Source organism: Portunus trituberculatus, chromosome 44 (assembly GCF_017591435.1).
Source record: "Portunus trituberculatus isolate SZX2019 chromosome 44, ASM1759143v1, whole genome shotgun sequence".
NCBI lineage: Eukaryota > Metazoa > Arthropoda > Malacostraca > Decapoda > Portunidae > Portunus > Portunus trituberculatus.
The window spans coordinates 28,204,388-28,210,145 of NC_059298.1; the positions used below are offsets into that span (position 1 = coordinate 28,204,388).

General features: G+C 40.1%; 1 pseudogene; it reads right to left on the bottom strand.

Annotated features, from left to right (window-relative positions):
* Window positions 1-381: 381 nt before the first annotated feature.
* On the bottom strand, window positions 382-1,785 carry LOC123518897 (annotated as a pseudogene).
* Window positions 1,786-5,758: the final 3,973 nt, after the last annotated feature.

Consider the following 5,758-nt stretch of genomic DNA (forward strand, 5'->3'; position numbering starts at 1 on the left):
AAGAGGAACAACGTATAAATAGGTTAGATTTTTCTTATCTACCATGAAGGCAATATTGTAACCACGTGCTCTTACACAGCTCAGCATGGTAAGCTTCAGCAGACGGTGAAGATGATATATAAACAAGCAGTGTGCTTCCTTCTATCCAGAAAGAGTTGCTGGAGTGAAGGTGCGCCGTTTTTTACCATGACTTTCATCACATGTGTTCAAGATCTAACTAAGAACTGATCTATTCCTAGTTGGCCTGTTCTTTGACTTCAGCTAATAATGGAGCAGTTAATGAAATATTCCAAATACTAAAATTCGATGTCATGAGAAAATTTGCCCAGCTTTTGCTTGTTTCATCAAAGAAAGAAATGCAACGTTTATAGAAACACAATGGAAATATAACTTTGCTTTATTAGATATCAAATAAATACACGACAAAACATTCATTCACATAATGGAGGATGGTCAAAACCGTCCATTCCTCCAGACACGCACGCACTAGATTACAGTTTCCATGGAAAAGAAATGTATTCATTCTTGAAGACTTAGAAGGGAATGTGGACTCGGTATATGCCTTAGTGGCCACTGGTTGGCTTTCGACCTACAGTGGCCTATGGGTGATGGAATGTATTTAGGCGTAAGTGTATCTGTCCTCGGGAGAGCGGTTGCGGTCCTCCTCGGCGGCCTTAGCGATCTGGGCCAGCACGAAATCGGGGATGGGGTGGGGGAACTCGGTGCCACGGGCAGCAGGTCAGATTCGGGCTGGAAGCCGTGCTCGTTGGCGACGAACTTAACATGAACGGCGGTGCCGTCAGGGGCGGTGTAGCTGTGGGGACAAGGTGTGCATTAGTATTCATGGTAGTACATGTACATCAAGCTTGTTACTAATATTATACGCTTTCCACCAAACTGTCAAAAGACAACACTCGCTGCTGCCAGGCGAATGGTACTCACGAGAACACTCCACTCTTAACCACGGCGCCCTTGGGGCCGTCTGGGCTGCCGTGCTGGGACACAGAGATGCCGTTGCTGGTCTTCACGTCCAGGTTGTACCTGCCGTCTTCCTCAAGAACGAAGTCGTGCTGCAGGATCTCTGCCTCCTCGCTGGATCCCACGGAGGCATAGTTGTAGGGCCTGTCGGGGGCGGCGAGGGCCACGGCGGTGAGGGCGGCGATGATCATCTGAGTAATGCAACATCGTACAGTTAGATAAAAAGTCATGTCCAGCTAAGAGGGAAGAGAATGGTATGGAAATAAAAAGTAGGAAAAATTATCCTTGTATTACAAGTAATTGAAAATAATAGATACCACGTTTGTCCCAAGAAGTCTACATAATTGTAAGAACTGAGGTATAATAAAGAGAATTAATATTCATTGCATGAATAATGCCATAATGCTTTTGATCACACCCTGTGATATGAGAGAGAGAGAGAGAGAGAGAGAGAGAGAGAGAGAGAGAGAGAGAGAGAGAGAGAGAGAGAGAGAGAGAGAGAGAGAGAGAGAGAGAGATAATCGGATAGACAAACAAACAGATAAACACACACACACGCACAAACACACACACACACACACACACACACACACACACACACACACACACACACACACACACGCGGCACACTGTATCAGCAGACATGGGTGCAGTGCGGGTGTGTGTTGGTGTGTTGGTGTGTGTGAGTGGTGAGCAGTGCCTGTGCGGGTGCCATGAGCGTTTGGTCATTGGAGGTACATACAAACTTCATGATGATGTGAGCACCAGACACTGATGTCCTGCTTCAGTTCGGCCTCACATTTATACTCACCCTCTACCCACGTACAGGTGCCAGCTAGTGATTCAGAGGCCAGTTTTTGCTATACACGCAGGCCGCATGTTTCAAGAAGGGCTCATGGTGTAATGCCTGACAGTGGGCCCCTCCCTGGCTCCTGGTGGGCATGAAGGTGTAATGTGGGATAGGTGGTCTGCTTATTCTTTTTCTTGCGGGGGTCACTTGATGGTGTGTGTCTCTCATGAATTATACCGAAAAAGGGTAAAAGAATGGTGGTTAAATGTGGAATAATAGTACAGCATTTCTTGTTGATATGATGCAATCACTTTCTAGTTGAGGAAGATGCTGCGTCCTTCGTGAGATGTTAAGTAGAACGGTTAATTGAAAAGTGTAGTATTTCTTGTTTCTTTTTCTTTTTCTTTTTCTTTTTTTTCTTGTTTTACGTTTAGGTCAAGATATTTCTTATTACCTGAGTTGCATTTTATGTTTGGTGCACTATCGTGAATTGCAGAAATCTTTCACAAAATAAACCAGCAGTATATAACTCATGATTGCTACTACTACTACTACTACTACTACTACTACTACTACTACTACTATTACTACTACTAATGATGATGTTAATACATCTACTGCAAATACTCCTCCTAGTACTACTACTACTACTACTACTACTAATAATAATAATAATAATAATAATAATAATAATAATAATAATAATAATAATAATAATAATAATAATAATAATAATAATAATAATAATAACGATGATAATAATAATAATAATAATAATAATAATAATAATAATAATAGTAATAATAATAATAATAATAATAATAATAATAACAGTGATAATAATAATGATAATGATAGTAGTAATAACGATAATAATAGTAATGATAATAATAATGATAATAATACTAATGATAATAGTAGTAATATTAATGGTAATGAAAATGATAATAATAATGATGATAATAACAACAATAAGAATAAGAATAACAATGACAATAAGAATAATGATAAGAACAGATTAAAAATAATGATAATAATAATGATAATAATAGTAATGATAATAGCAATAGAGACAAGAGGTGTTAGATAGAATATAGATGACATCATTAACTTTAATCAAAAATCATATTTCGAGATATAATGTTGCACAATTTACTTTTCCCTGCGCGAGAAACGAGGCGCCGCCCTTGAAAAAAGCCCACAAGAACTGACGGAGAGTGATAGAAATAAGGACACAATTTCTCCTGATTCTTTCCTCGTGGGAATGTCAAAGTTACTGAAGGAGGTAATGGAAGAGCCCCGCCTCCTCTCCTCCATCGTCCCTCCTCCCTTCTCCCTCGTCCTGCTCCCCTTTCTTCTTCTCTTCTTTATTGCTTCCCTCCCTCCCTCACTCCCTACCTTCCTTCTTTCTCTCATCCTTTTCCACTTCTTTGATTTTCCTTCCCTTTTGTAAGCTTTCCTTCCTTTCCTGTTCTTCTTTCTTCCTCCCTTCTTTATTGTTTCCCTCCCTCACTCAATCCCTGCCTCCTTCTTTCTCTCATCCTTTTCCTCTTCTTTGATTTTTTCTCCCTTCCCCTTTCTAAGTTTTCCATCCTTTCCTCTTTTCACTATTTTCTTTATTAGCTCATTATTTGCCACTCCTTCCCTTCTCCGGTTGTTGTTCCCTCATTCCCTGCCTTCTTTCTTTCTTTCATTTATTTCTGCTTCCTTATTTTTCCCTTCCCTTTTCTGAGCAGTCCCTTTGTTCATGTTTTATTAATCTCTTTATTAGCTCATTATTTCTCCCTCCTTTCCTTCTCCAGTTGTTGTTTCCTCACGCCTATCTTAATTTTCCCATCTTTTTCCTTCCTTTCATTCTTTTTTATCTACCTTTTCTCCTTCCTTTCTTCTTTCTCATCTCTCTCCTCATCTTTCTCTTTCTATTCTTCTCCCTTTTTTCATCTTTCTTCATCTTCCCTCCTTGCTCACCCCTCATTCTTTTTTATTCTCTTTTTCCTGTTTTCCTTCTTTTTATTTTCATTCCTCCCTCGTTTTATGTTCATAGATGTTTATGTAATTGTATCTCTCACGTCAAGTTTTCTTTATGCTATCTAATATTACTTCGTCTTTTAATCCTGTTTAATGTGTGATCTTTTAATCCTATTTCTTGTGTGATATTTTTCACATGCTTTTCTAGATAACACGTTTGATGATACTACTACTACTACTACTACTACTACTACTACTACTACTACTACTACCAATAATAATAATAACAATAATAATGATAATAAAAACAGTAAAAACAATGCAGTTTACCCAGTTTAGCACGTAAGATCTACCAACACGTATAAGAAAATGTGCATAAATAAATATATGAATAGCCAAATAGCTACATAAATAAGAAAATTGAGGGACGAAAATAGAAAATAAAAATCAAAATATACTGTCTTGAATTATATTTCTCATAGTCTACGAGAAAAAGTTAGAATTCCAGGTCAGGAGTTCCCGACCTCGTGCCCCTGTTCCTGTCTGTTTGTTGCACAGGTGACGCGTGACAAACGAACCCACATGGAGACTACAATTACAGTGGCCTTCGTAGTTTTTCCCATACATGAAAAAAAAAGTGCGTGATATTCCTGCGACACTGGAATTGTACGTGAGAGTATCAGAAGCAGGTGACAAGAAGAGTGATAACTGGAGCACCAATAATGACAGTGTACTAGTTAGTGTTGTGGTGGTTTTAATGGTATTTGTGATTTTACTATTGCTATTACTACTACTACTACTAGAACAACAGCTACTATTACTACACATACTACTATCATTATTATTGTTATTACTACTACTACTATTGCTATTACTGTTATTTTCACGGTTACTACTACTATTGTTACTATTACTGCTACTTACTTCTATTATTATCATTACTACTACTAGTACTACTGCTACTAGTACTACGACTACTACTACTACTTCTACTACTACTACTAATAATAATAATAATGATAATAATGCTAATACTAATACTACTCTACTACTGCTTCTACTATTACAGCAATAACATCAGCAAAGGCAAGGACAGCAATACAGACAGCAATACACGCCACCACTAACAGGTCGCTAAGTGATGGGTTTGTTTACTCGTCCACTCTCAGCAGTCAGAGTTTTTTTCCCTAGTCAAGAAGAGTTTGGAGAGATTATCATATCTAATTATTGCGTTTACTTGGTGCTTATTAGAGAGAGAGAGAGAGAGAGAGAGAGAGAGAGAGAGAGAGAGAGAGAGAGAGAGAGAGAGAGAGAGAGAGAGAGAGAGAGAGAGAGAGAGAGAGAGAGAGAAAGGTAGGCAAATGAGCAGGTCTAAATCTAGTTGGTGGTGAGTGTGATGGCCGCCTGCCCCGCCATGCCACAATCGCCACAGTGCATGTCTTCCACAGAGGTTAGCGAGCGTCCCGTTGGCCAAGATTATCAACTCTCCCTCAAGCAAGGCCGCCGACGCCCTTGACAGTCACCTAATGAATCGTCTCGCTCCTTCATCTTTTTATTCGTTTTCCCACCTGGTGTCCCGCCTGAAGGTCTTCCACGCTCACCGGACACCTCGAGAATGTGACACCTCAAATCGATCGGTGGACTAGTCAGAAGAGTTTCTATCTGCTTCATCTGCATTAACGTGACTCGTATTGGTGTGCAAAGTTGGTGGACGCTAGGCCGTTGCGCTTAGTCTCTTCTCGTAATGTCTCTCCTCTCTCTTTCTCTCTTTACAGCAGGGTACAGAAATATGAGCATCAAGCACCGCCGATCCATTTCCCGCCGCCAGTCAGGCAGACTTGCTCCTCCCCCCGCCAGCGTGGAGGCGGCGCTGACCCATTGCGTCACCGTCCAGATACATATTTGTGTGACGCGCCTCGCCTGCTTTCCTGACCCGCTCCTTTCTCACCATTATATTGAGCACATGTTTGTCATGAGAAATGGAGGGCAAGTTCAGGCTACTTTTTTTTTGTCCTAATTTCC